The following is a 13,664-nucleotide window of genomic DNA, read 5'->3' on the forward strand; positions in this document are numbered from 1 at the left end:
CATACAATCCAGAGCAGCTACAGTGTGAGGTGGAGCTTAACTTACATACCTTTTCTAATGCATGTGTTCTTACAGATGTCTGTGGGGATAAAAAGAAAAAAAGCTTAGTCTGAATTGATTAAAAATAATTTAAAAACAACAATAAATAACAGAATATGAAGGGATGCTTTTGGCAGTAGGTTGTTTGATGACTAATGTAATGGCTGCAGATAGTGGCTTCTCAGTTCCATTTCTGGAGAAGTGTGTTCTGGCCAAGACTGTTCCTTTTGTTACCTTCTTCTGGCCCGCTGTGGTTAGATGCTTTGGCTGTGCCTACTAAAGGGAGTACTGGCATACAAAGTATTCATCGTGAATGCCTTCAAGAAGGCGTAAATACTTCTATGTAATGAAGTTGCATTAGAGAATACGAACAATTTGGTCATTCTTTGTATGTGGAATATCAACATCATCAGGCTGCAATGTAAAGGTTTGCCTTTCTTCTGTGTGCTGCTAGCTTGTACAAAGAAACTGTGACAAGCAGAAGTTATTCATTGAACAGTATGTAGCAGTGTCTTAAATTTTTAATGTATTGTTCTGCATTCCTTTTCTCAGCACTGGAAAGAGGCAATACCATGCTGTTTCTAGCACTAGGGATTTGATGGAGCTCAGAACTGTATCTTCCCCCATATTATACACACCATCCAGAGTTATCAGTTGCTGACAGTCTATCTTTGCACGTACTGGGATGCCCCAAATAAATTTCACTTTTTAGCCAAAAGATGACATATTTAGGCAATTTTTGTGGGGATCAAGCTGTGGATTTTTCAATTGCAGCTATTTAATCTGTCATTACTGCATACTTTCATGCTGGAACATCTTTCCTTTTCTCAAATTGGAAATTTTTCTGACTCTCTACACTATGCTTGATCACTATCTGCAGTTACTTGTAGTCTCCAGCACCATTAAGATAGGCAGTAGCACGAACTCATTTATTCTCTAGTTAGCTGAGACTGAAGCAGTTGCAGCCACCTCCAATGATGGAAATGGATTGTGTCTGCCTGAGCTTAGAATTGAACCTGAAGGGTTGCAGGCTGCCTTTGGGACCTCTGGAAGGGAGGCGGCCATACTGAGCTGTCACAGCACAGAGATTGGCACCATCTGATCCGCTCAGCTTGGTGAGAGCTTCCATATAACTTTGTGCTCAGTCAAGATCATTTAACAAATACTCTGCGGAAGCCTTATAGCACCAATACTGTGCTGGGCTACTGCAGTTCCTATATTTTACTTATTCGGTCTCAGCAAGAGCAGTTACTGCATAGTTCCACTACACTGGTGCTTGCTGCATTCACATTGACATCTTAGAAATATCATAATGATTTACGTCATCACTGTTCCACGCTGAGACACAGAATAGTTTAAAGTCTTTCTAATGCTGTTTCTTAGATCAATAACTCTCCTTGTTTATTATCAGAGCTGAAGAAAGCAAGATTTCAGATTATTGATTCTTCAAGGCATTCATTTTCTGCTTTTCTCTGTCTGTGGCGTCAGGAAATCCATGCTGTGCAGTTACATAATCTTCACTAAGTGTGGTTCTGTACCTATCAGAAATCAGCAGTCTCTTTCATCACAAGAACAAAAAGAAAGAAAATGAAGAGGAAAAGAACCTCCCCCCCACACAAACATGTGCAAAACCCAGAACTTGTCAGAGCTCAAGGTATCGAGAAAATAATTTTGTGCTTGAATCAAACTTGATAAGGCATTTTAGAACATGATCTTTTAAATGGATGCTAGGCATCTTTCGTATTCAGGTTAGCTCACTGCACAGCTTTAACAGTCGATGCATCATACAGTGCTGGTAGCAGGTGTAATGGCCTGTGGCCTCGTGTTTTGTTTCAGGGCAGAATTCTCAGTACTGTATTTAATATTTGTGTCTTTGGAAACGTAAATTCTATTGGGTTAAGACAGCAATTGTCTGAATTTTTGACCTTTTTTTCCTTGGAAATATTTGTTTTGTCCCTCATAACATGATTATGATTGTTGTATTTGCTTAGAGCTTGCAGCTTCAAATCAGAAACCATGCATATCCGTATTTCCTATAATTTTCAGCCTTGAAAGAGGTTGTTTCTACCAACAATTACAGCATTCTTCAAGTTTCATGCTGACCATGTTAGCTCCAAAGAATCCAGCTGAATTGTAGCCCTCTGTGCTAGCTTTAGTTCCAGTTCATGCAAAGATTCCTCTCCCTTTTCTCTGAAATGTTAAGTACTTGTATGAAGATGTCATTCAACTGACTCATCAGTGGCACTGGTACAGATTTCCTTGCCTCTTACCCAGAAGAGCTTTTTAAATTCCATGGAAACAAACACAAAACTGCTTACAGGGTTGCTTACAGCATTTTCCTGATAATGCTGGATTGCTCTGCAGTAGGTTTCCTTCTTTTTGGTGGGAATCTAAGTCTCTTAGCTCAATTTTCAGCCACTTCCTTGGGCAAATACAAGTATAATATGATTTTACTTTGTTTTAAAGTATGGTTGTTTTGTGGTTGTTTTTTTTTTTCTGGTGGACAAATGTACTGAATTTTGGAGTTCATTCTATTATGAGTGAACAAATAGGGTTGTTAAATTTGCCTTTTTCTTTATAGCTCGTATCTAGCTTTTTTTTCTTAAAAAAAAAAAAAAATCAAAACAAAATAGATTTTTTTTTCAGATATTCTTGAAGCAGGCAATCCTGAAATCACTTCGTGTAAATGATCCATTTTGTTTGCTGTAGCATAGTGGTACCGTGTTTAGGTTTCAGGTTGCTTTTATGTTTTAAATCAATTTTTCATTTTTGTACAGTATTCAGAAAGAACCAAAAGCTAATATATGATTTTAGTATAAAAGACTGATTGTGTGATTGCATTAAGAGTATTCTGTGAATCTGTTGGAAATTAACTGGCTTTGTATACCCCAAAATTTAAATGTCTCAATAGATTTTACGCCTAATTTTTCCCATCTCTGCTGTCATTTTTTTCTTGGCCACAAAACTTTGCCCCACATGCCATCAGCCTGCTCCTGAGACATCTCACAGAGGTGAGCTGGACTTTGGTGCAGGTGACCAGGTTAAGGGTCCTGCTGCAGCTCTGCCTGGGTGTACAGCTCACCTCAGCGTAATTCTTGGTTTCTTTCTTCCTCTGAAACTGTGATTTATTTGGTTGTTCCCATCCAGTGACTTCCATCCTGTTTAAGTAACCTTTCCTGTGTTTGATATTATGTTTATATCAGATCTTCAGCTCAGAAAGCCAGTCCTAAGCCTTTCCCCATTGGGCTGCTCATCTGTCTGACTGAAGAAGTGAACTGTACGTGGGTGGGAGTTCTCTAGCACAGAGACCTTCCCAGGCTGGGCACTGCTCTGCCCAGAACCCTGCATGGCATGGCACTGCCCAGCACCCACCAGACCCAAGTCTGGGTTAAGCCCAAGTGTGTCAGCAGCTATTATGGCTGCTAGCTGCCAAATCAATTAGATCTGTAGCATTATGTGTTCTTAACTGCAGTTACCAGGTGCACAAACACTGTTGCTAACAGCACAGCACGACACTATTGGCAACAGATTTCTGGAAAACTCTCAATAAATTCAGATCCTTTTAGCCACATTTGGGGGTGGCCTCAAGATGAGCGTTTTTGCTGTGGAAACTGAGCTCTCTTCCTTGTGTTCAGAAAGATCTGCATCTCCTGACATTTGTTGGGGAGCCTTACCGCAGGGGGCCCTCTGATGGAAAACAAGGTATTCCCAATGAAGCTGTAATCCTGCTCCTTGTGATTGTGCGAGGAGTCCCCGAGGTCACGACGTGCTCAGTGTCACTTGGCACAATCAAAGCTGCATTCGTGGAGGCTAATCAGCCAGGCCTTGTGTCATTACCATCTCTTTGTTATGCATGGTGCATTGTCACCACGCACAGAGTCTCGTCAGGATTTACTTATAGCAATAAGGGCTAGAACTGTTCAGAGAATGTTTCTGAATCTTTGCTAACAGTGAGGCAAAAAGTCCATCTGGTGAGCAGGTTGGCACTTGGACGGCAGATTGTTAAGCAGTAAACTTAATTATAAAGAAATTAGGTTCACCCTTCCCAACTGTTAAAAGAACAAATAGCCAGCACGTGTAAACCAACCCATCAAAGTGCATTGGTATTCACAGATCCTGAACTCTGAGAGCAAACAAATTACAGGGTGGGAAAAGCTCCTCACGTCTGTTTTAAATCTCTGCCTGCACTGCAGTTATTTGGGCAGCGTGATTCGTTTCCATTCCTGTGCAGCTGATTCTTGTGCAGGCTGTGCCCATGGCCACCTCCTCTCGCACAGCCCTCTTGCTGTGTGTAAGCATACCCGTAACCTTGGTATTAAAACTGAAGGCTTGCAATTGATTTACAAATAACCTCGGTAAATATAATGAAGGCAATTCTAAAGCTAATTGTGTAAGCGTCTGTAACCCTACACGTTCACGACTGCCAGAGGAGAAGCTGACCAATGGCAGCTTAGGTAAGGGATGGAAATGGATAAGTACAAATGGCTATTTAAAATGGTACCTAACATAATGGTGGAAAGTTCATTGTGAGCCTTCAGCTAGCATCTCTTTATAGCCTGTGGAAATTCTGTTTTGTTTTTACTCTAAAAATTTGATTTTGTCATATGGATGTTTATAATAAACCTAAAGTGATGTACAATGAGAGCAAGTTTAATCACTAATGCCGTGCTTCGTGTTAAAGTGTTGCTATTTAAACAGCAGTGCAGTTGCAGTCACTTCTGTACTTTGTATCTTAAAACTTCCTGCTGCAATAATTGTTTGGGAATTGTTGCAGCAACTGTAGTTGCCTTTCTGGAGAGAGAAGCCCGAGGATTTGAAGGCTGACCGTTCTGTTAAATGCACGTAAATGCATGCAAGAAATCTGTTTCCTGGTGTGAGAGAAGCTACCGGAGAATAAAATCGCATAAGAGTCTCACAGGAGAGCTTCACCCAGCTCCCTGTTGTGTGCCACTGTTATTTTTGTGTAGTAGATGTACTGAGGATGAAAGCAGTGTGGCTGTGAGCACGTGCTGTGAGCTGCAGTGCTGTTCTGTGACTGTGATTTGGTTGTGTGCTGTCCTATTCTGAGGTTCCTCTTAGCCAGTAGGAAGTGGGGCGAGGACACTTTCTGGATCTTGAAATTACATACCTAAATCAACAATCAGCTTCACAGTGTGCTGAAGGGCAGCGTGTGCTCTGGGCTGGGTCCCAGCAAACAACATGCAGGTGTGTCTGCTGGGGAATGAGCTCACAGCTCCAAAGATGTTTGCGTGGCCTGAAAATTTCAACAGTGTAAAGCTTTTTGACGTTTTGTAAGGAAGGCTGTACTACCTATGTTGGTTTATTGCAAGGTTCTGCTGTACTGTCACAGGTGGATTGAGCTGAGATTTGACTGCCAATGCACACAGTGCAAGCCTGAAAACAGAAGAGAGGCTCTGGAAATGTTTACTATAATAATTAATGCAGTACAGCTTGGTCAGGTATTCATGTAGCCAAGTGTTGTCAGTCATATTTGATCACTTTTTGCCTAAAGATGCTTCTTTAATTCCCCTTTCACTAATGAATAGGAAATAGCTGCTGGGTTTTTTGTATGCTTGTTTGGTTCTTGTTTTTTTGCAAACTATATTTAATGTCATGCTAGGTACTGTATAAAGTCTATAAAAAATGAAGACAATTTTTTAAAATTGCCTTAATATTTTATAATTTTATTCTTTTGCTATCATCTCAGGACCTCACTGGAAACAGGAAGCAGCATCTCCACCGATCCGCTCAGGTACTGTAGCAGTGTGACTGTTCATTTTAGGTTTGGAATAGTAGCAGTGAACTCCAATCTGTATCAGCTTTACATCACATAACTTTATCTTACAATGTGTAATTAGTGAAGGCATATTGACCAAGCATTCAGGTTTTTGTTTAAGTTTGGGATAACTCTTTCTTTCACAGTTTCCAACTTAAATTCAGCACTGTGGTTTTGCTCTCAGAGGACCTTGAAGGACAGAGAGGGGGCGTGCTTGTGCATGCACATGGCAAAACAATCTCTCTCAGACTTTTATAAACCTAAGTTGTGCTAAACAGATCATCCTAGCAGTTCAATAACAGTACTCATTTTGTTTAAATGTTACTTGTTTTTAAATTGTTTTGTGTTTTCATACAATCACAAGTGAGAGTTAAGAAATTAGGGCCACGTGAATCCATTACAGTGACTGAAATTTGATCACTCAGTTAAGAAAAAAATGCTAGTATTTTTAACACTGCATATCAGATGGGCACTTTGGATGTTTTACTGTCATAGCTGCACATTAAAGTGTGCATCACTCGTAAGCTTCCTTTGATTAATTAGGGGCAAAGTCCTTTTCTCCCAAACTGACAGTTGTTGGGTAGATGTTTTCCTTTCCAAGGTGTTTGCTTTTGAGGATGCAAACTTTTCCATATTGTATAGTTTTAAGTTTGCCTGGACACAGCGTTACTGGGAACTGCTTCGTTTACCCTTATGCAAATATATGGGCCCTCTCTCTCTCATTCATCTCCCAGTGTACAATATCCTGGAAGTGAAGCGCGTGCCTTACTGCCACTTCCTAAAAAATGCCCACGAGCTCCTGTGAGTAATATTACCTTTGTCTTCAGCATAGTCACAGTGGACAACATACAGATTTGACTGCAATGTTGTTGCCAGCACCCGGTTTGACAGCATGCTGTTTCCTTGTGTGGCAGGACAATGCAGGAAGCAGCTTTCCACTCCCATCAGCCTTTCTGAAATCTTACTTGAGCAAGAACCTTGTAGCTGGTTTGACTTACCTGGCTCTGGGAACCTTATCCCAGAGAAAAGCATTGCTGCCATCTTTATTCCAGGCTAGGCAAACCTTAGTGAGAACAGCAGGTTTTATTACAATGCTTTTCTTTATAATGATTTTTTTTTTGTGGGAGGATGTCAGTGGAGATGAGGAAGAATTGGGGAGAACAGGTTAAACTCGGTGGGAAAGTGTATAGCTTTAGTTTGAGTGCAAATACATGCTTACCTAGGAAATGTAGTGATTTAATGGTTTTAAGTTGCTAAGCACTGTACAAACCTGTGAATATTTTCTTTTTCTCTTTTATTTTCCTAAAAAAGAGACTGCAGTACTTACTATTCACCAAATGTGGCCTCTGCCCTTGCTGTGTGGCCCCATAAATCATAAAGTTTCACTCACACTGCTAATTTTGATGGCCTTGGTCTCATTAGTATGCATTCAGTGGGTTGCATTCTTTTCTTAAGCCTGCAGCAGAGTGATGCAAACTGGTATGGAATCCTTGATTGCACTTCTTTATATTTCAAACAAAAGTTTATTATTCTAGCCTATGTTCTACCTTCTAAAAAAAAAAGAAAAAAAGAAAAGCTGCAAGTTAGTCGAGGTTTCGAGACTTCCCTCTTTATCCCATGCACTTCCATAAAACTTCTGTGTTCTTATGCTAATGCAAATAAATGATTTTGAGAATGCATGTTGTTTTACAGAACTGTCCTCATAAAAAATAATTTGGCAGTAGATGTATTTGCATGTGAAAAGTCCTTTTGAATTTTGAGAACGGGAAAGAAATATCTTGTAGTTATCAAATGAGGGAGTGAAAATGCTGCTTTTTAACTATGAGTGAAAAAATGTTATGACACTTAGAAACTTTCAAATAAAGCAGTCATAGAAGAGACATTAAAGAATCTTCCAGATGTCATCAACAGAAACAATGATTTCTTTCCTAGGGTAAAATAATTGAAGAAACAGTGTGTAAAATCTAACTGACTTCAGTAGGTCGAGTAAGAATAAGCCTGTTCTGAAGCTGTGATTAGGCAGTATTAAAGAGAATAATTTTTAATAATTTTCCTTTGAATGACCCGTGGAACAGAAGGTATCAGTTAATATGAATCCATCTAGCATCCTATCGAGCAAAAAAAATTTTCTAAGCTACTTTTCTTGCATAATGCTCATCAAGTTCCAGTCTTCATCAGCAAGGTAAGTTTTGCCCAATTAAAGCCACTCTTCTAGATCTTGGCTTCTGTGGAACATTGTGACCTGGATATCTTATTTTGCTTCATTTCAGCTGTGCATAGATTCCCCACCCAACAGATTACTTATTTCCCCTGGATCTGTGTAGACTGCACTTGTATTCTGCCTGTCAGCTGGGAAGTTATACAGCTGGGAGATGAGAAAGGAGTCCAGTGTTGTAAAGAAGAAAGGCTAATGTGGAAAAGGGCTTCTGTCCATTGAGAAGAGAAAAACCTGTACACAATGACATGCTATATATGCATACCATGTTTTGCACAAACATTTTCAGACTGCACACAGTATACTTTCCAGATATTTTGAGTGGTCCTCTATCAGCTTTCAGCTGGTGTCTGAAAAGATTTTGATTCCTGAACCAAGGAGAGTCTTCTGTCGTATTATCACACCTACTTCAGATGTTCACATTTTTGTGGCCTGTTTATCATCTTCTGTAACAGAATGATCAACCAGTGTTGATCTGTTTAGAGAGCAGACATTCAGAAACAGAACAGCAAATATCTTACTATTCTTGTGAAACTTTGCCAATTTCAAAAGCTTTAGTAACCAAGAATGAAGAATAATGTCAAGTGGCAATTAGTAATAATTTGTGGGGAAGCTGAATAAATCAAAGATCTCTGTGAAGCAAAATAACTTGTCAGAGCACATGTAGGCAGCCGAGCTTCCTCTTGAGTAAAGAGAAGGCAGAGAGAACCTTTGCTTCTTCCCTGATTCTTCACACATCCCCATCGCATCTGGGTGTTACAATGTGCAGCAGAGCCCAAGAGCTCTGCTCATGTTTCTCTTTCCATTTTCTCCAGTCAGGAAGGGATTCTTGCTGATGTGGCACCCAGATATGCATCAAAGATCCTAAAAGAGAGGTCTGGTTTTGCAGAGCCTCTAACATGAAAACATCCCTTATTCTTTTTTTTTTTTTTTTTAGGAGCAACCTAGGAAACCTTCCCATTCACTTTCACATGAACAGTATTTGTTTTCCACTATCAAGAAAGGGCTGCAGCATACAGGGGCTGTACATGCCACTATATTCTATAAACCGAGGCCTTGAAGAAGCTACTTCAGGGCCTATTCATTTGCACAAAATCTGATGTTAACTATACTTCGTACAATCCTTGCTCCTCAATGTGGTGTGCACAATGAATGTCATGGAATTACTATGGGAACCTCGTGATCTTATTCTCATGACATGCTAGAGCTCCACAACCTATGAATCATTAGCTTGAAGTTCTTGTCTGTGCCTACAGACATACCCTGTCCTGGAGTCAGGAAGGACTTATGGAAAACAGCTCTCTTGCTGCAGGCTTCCTGTTTCTGTACTCTGTAAGTAGACAGAAACACAGGTAGACTTCCACACAAGTAAAACATTTTCAGGATTCTTCCTGTCATATCATGATAAAGGGTGTAAGTAACTAAAGATGTATGACAATTGAGTGTACGTATTTTATCAAGAATTAAAGATCATGTAGCTAGAGAAGTTGATTTTCCTGCACTGACTTTATAGTGGGTTTGTTTTATACAACATGCTCCCTCATCGGAGGACAGCTTTACTTCAGCCTCCCAGGTTGCTAAGGCAGCCATCCCTAAAAATGGGACTTTACACTGTATGTTTTATCTTGCCTTTTTTATTTTAGTGGCTCATTTTGAAAGAGTTGTCAGAGTCTTCAGTACAGTGCTGCCAGAGCTGCCTCTCCTTAGCTAAACTCTAAATGACTACAAACATTTCCAGCATGCTGCTCACTTGTGGTACCGCTGCAGCTCAGCCAGAAATTACTGCCCTATTAGGCCTGGGAATTCTGAGTCAAGGGTAGCAGTAAACGTCTTTCTGAAAGAACTAGTTTTATACTGGCATAAGCGTGAGATGAAGCTCAATTTTCTTTGTTGGTTTCCTATGGAAGACAAGTGAAAATGAAGACTGTGTTGAGAACATGGTGCTTTTCATTTGCAAAAGCCCTAATTAGCATTTTGTCTGCATGCAGAGCAGTATAATCAGTGTTGGTTGCTGTCAGAAAATTCATGGGTACATGGCTTTATCTCACTAGAAGTCCAGTGTTTAGAAGCAAGCAATTAAGGTGACAAATACCTTTTTTTCTTTTTTTTTTCTCCCAGTAAAGTGTATGATGGACAGAAAGAAATCGCTTTGCAATGTGAATAGTTAAAGGATGTGTTTTATCAGAAGTATCATTTGGGCATTAAAACTTCAGATGATGTCTCATGAGGTTAACTGTCTCTGTATGGCTTTCCCGTTCTTTCTTGATCCTGAGAGTAGCTGGTTTTGGTTATGGAGCAAGTCCTTCCTTGCTGCTTCGGGGTGTTTCTTGAGGAATCTCAAGAAGTTCAGACAGAAGAATGTTCAGATAGGGAAAACCTCAAAGGTAAGCATTTTCTGGCCATCCATTTGTTCTAAAAGAGGATAAGGTTTCCATGTTATTTTCTTGGTCCGTTACAAGCAGTAACTGCCATCAAACACCACCAAAATGGGAAAGTGCCATCTCAGCCAAAGTCAGAGCTCAACAGCAGGGACACTGGGGAGGCGCCAGCAGGCACAGGATCCCACAGGGCTTTTGCTCAGCTCCCCTTCAAATAAAACTGTCCCTTTAAAGCATAGGCCTATATTAGGGATGGAACACTGGGTTGGAAGATTTTGATATGAAAATGTAACATTTAGCTTGATGCTATCACTTTCTGGAAAACCGCCAAGCTACTGAAGCCCAGGAGAATGAGAGAGCAGGAAGAAAAGCAGGCTGGAAATCTCATGGTGTGTGTTATATTGTTAGCGGGCTGGCTTATTAAATGCAAGCAGTTGTTTTCTTGGGAATCACTTCAACAGTGTTCTGCTGGTGTGAAAGAAATCCCAGAAAGCGAGTGCAGGCACCAGGCAAGGGCTGGGGGTTGTTTTTAAGGGAATGTTTTTTAAGATTTTTTTTTTTAAAGATGCAAATGAAATGTGCTTCTTTCTTTTCCTGCTAGGTGTTTCTTTGTGATCAATTCATTCCCTCCACCCATCCTGTTCTGTACAGTCTGTTTCAAGGGAAGTAAAAGAAATTGTGACATGCAAATGTTTGAAGGTTGTTGCCTAAGCATAACATATCTGAGTAGGGATCAGTGGTTTCCTCAAAGTAAAGAAGCAGCTAACTTATAGTTTCATTTCGACTACCCTTCCACAACTGTGTTTCAGGGAATTGCAAGGTGCCTGTGGCACTAAATGGTGACAGTGAGTAAAGGCAGACCCAAAGGGTCCTGAATTACTGCCCTGCATGGCCCTGCGGGGCTCAGATGTGCCTGCTCTCTTGGTGGGACTCTGGTTAAGCCTCAGCAGTTTGGTTGTCTTCTTTTTAAACAGCATAAAGATAGTAAAAAAGAAGAAAGCACAACAGAAGAGATGTTTAGTTCTGTTTCATATGTTTCCTTGGGTTTTGCCCTTGGTTCTGTTATTCGTGTAGAATTCCTTCCCTCTACTGATAGTGAGCAGTACCCCCAGTGGCTCCTATTAATGACTTTCAAACCTCACCCAAACTGTACTTTCAGGAAAGGTGATTCTGGCAGAGCGACGGGCATATGACCTGGTCAGTGTCCAGCAGGGCTCATGTGCTTTGCTTTGCTTCTAAAGCCATTCCCGTCCATAAGCCCTGCGTGAGCTCCTGCCCGGGCACCCCGCGAGGAGAGAACCTGCTGTGGGCTCGAAGGGAACGGAAAAGTGGGAGAATCGGCTGGGTATTCTATTAAAGACAGAACAGCAGTTTGGACAGCCGTCCCTTCAGAACAAAAGCTCTGTGCTTTTAGCACGTCTGGCCGGAGATTCTAAGTGCAAGCCAAGTGCCCGCTGGGCCGAGGCTGCCCGCTGCTGGGGGCGCGCTGTGCTGCCGCTGCCCGGCAACGCGCCCCGCCGGGCTGCTGCGCCGGGCGCTGCTGCGCGCTGAGAGCGGCGCGGTGCGGAGGGGAGATGGGGGGGCGGGGGGACGGAAGGGGGGAGGGTCTGCGCTTCGGGTTTGGGGGCTGGTTTTGGTCTTTTTTTCCCCGTCATAAGGAGCCCACAGTTCTCATAGGTGCTGGCAGACAATGGGGCTGGTGTGGTTTACACGGGAGGAGCTGATGTGCGGAGTTGTGTGCTGCTTTATTTGACCAACAACAACAACAAAAAAAAAAAAAAAAAAAGGAGCGGGGGGACTGCCGTTCCCGTGTGATGGGATCATAGCGCTGCTGTGATTACAGGCAGTTGTGAGGTTGATTGAGATAATTGCTTGTCTTCTCATAAGTTCTGCAAGCTCTCAGGATGCTTTGCAAAGATCCTTTTGCAGCCTTAGCTGGAACGCAGACGCGTTATTTGTCCGGAGGGCCATCCGAGTGGCCTAAAATAGCCAAAAGGAGAAGCGGGATTTGTGTGTAACAGCAGCTAGCCGGTGGCATCGGACACTTTGGGGAAGATAAACTGCAGTGGGGATCAAAGAGCGTCTGCGAGCCGTAGCCTTTGTGCGCTGCCTCTTTGTATCGAAGTGGGTGCTGTGCCGTGCAGGTGCTGTGCCATGTGCGCCGGCTGCCGCACCGCCAGCACTTAGAAACGCTTGTGTGCAGCAATAAGGGGAGCGGTGCGTTGCGTTGGCTTGAAGTCATTCACATCAAAACAAAAAGAAGACTCGTGGTACTCGTGGTGTTAAAATCTAGCTGCAGGATCCGCTTGCTGCAGTACAGTTCTTTGAAAATGCTGAAGTTAAAGGCCTTCTGCTTGGATTACTGGCAGTTCCTGTGTCTCCAGCCTCTCCACGGCTTCTATAAAAGGTAAGAAAACGTTAACTCAGACATTCCTTTCAGGACTGTGTAGCCGCACACGATGCCCTCGGAGCTTTTACTCACTGTGCTGCTCTGCTGCTGAAAGGCAGATGTACTCGGGAAAAGGGAGTGGTAGGGAATTAATCAGAACTTGTGACAAAGGTTGTAAAGCTGCCTTTTTATTGCTTTCATTATCAGCCACTTTTGTCTCTGCTTGCAGATGTGAAAGGTGAGGATGCTGTTTGGTTTCACCATTTACTTTGAGTCAAATCACCTCAGTTAAGACTCGATTGGTACTTTACTCTCTGTCTGATACTTAATCCTTAGGCACAGTAGCTTGTGTTGTGTAGTTTACAGACTGCAAATAGCACCGAGATTAATTGAAATGTCATGAAAATTTACATAATGCAAAGATCCTTCTTTTTTTTTTTCAGAGATATTTAGTAATATAATAGTTCATCTTTCATTTCCCTCTTGGTGTAAAGTGCACATCACCGTCATTCAGAGCAATGGGCGCTTCACTGAGGCGGGCCTGATGTACAGCCTAAATGATTGATGGTGAATAGGGATCGTAAAGAATAGCACTGGATGTCAGATGCTTTCAGCTTGCCTATTTAATGGAACAGCAAAATAAGCAATTCCATTTAACGTGTCCCTGAACTTAGATCACTGTTTTTTAATCTAAACTTCTGTTTTCTTACTCTTGATTTACACTACCAATGGCAATTGTATGTCTCTGAATTTTCTGGGGGGAAAAGTGGAGAGATTTTCATTGTTAACAAAACCCATGCAATTTAAAACAGGATTCTGTTCTTGTTATGTACACTTTGTGGTCTGACTATCTATTGTCAGCCTACA

General features: G+C 41.7%; 1 protein-coding gene across 2 annotated transcripts in view; it reads left to right on the plus strand.

Annotated features, from left to right (window-relative positions):
• Positions 1–13,664, plus strand: part of IQSEC1 (IQ motif and Sec7 domain ArfGEF 1) — a 174,562-nt gene that overhangs the window by 18,399 nt on the left and 142,499 nt on the right. The window contains exon 2 of one of the 2 annotated variants that reach the window (XM_042823206.1): positions 5,747–5,791. The exons of the other annotated variant lie outside the window; for it this stretch is intronic. The gene's annotated coding sequence lies outside the window, so the exon portion shown is untranslated. The remainder of the gene's footprint in view (positions 1–5,746; positions 5,792–13,664) is intronic. 2 annotated transcript variants of the gene reach the window in all.

This window comes from Centrocercus urophasianus, unplaced genomic scaffold (assembly GCF_019232065.1).
Source record: "Centrocercus urophasianus isolate 14NV4802_14NV808 unplaced genomic scaffold, USGS_Curo_1.0 seq_22, whole genome shotgun sequence".
NCBI classification, from domain to species: Eukaryota; Metazoa; Chordata; class Aves; order Galliformes; family Phasianidae; genus Centrocercus; species Centrocercus urophasianus.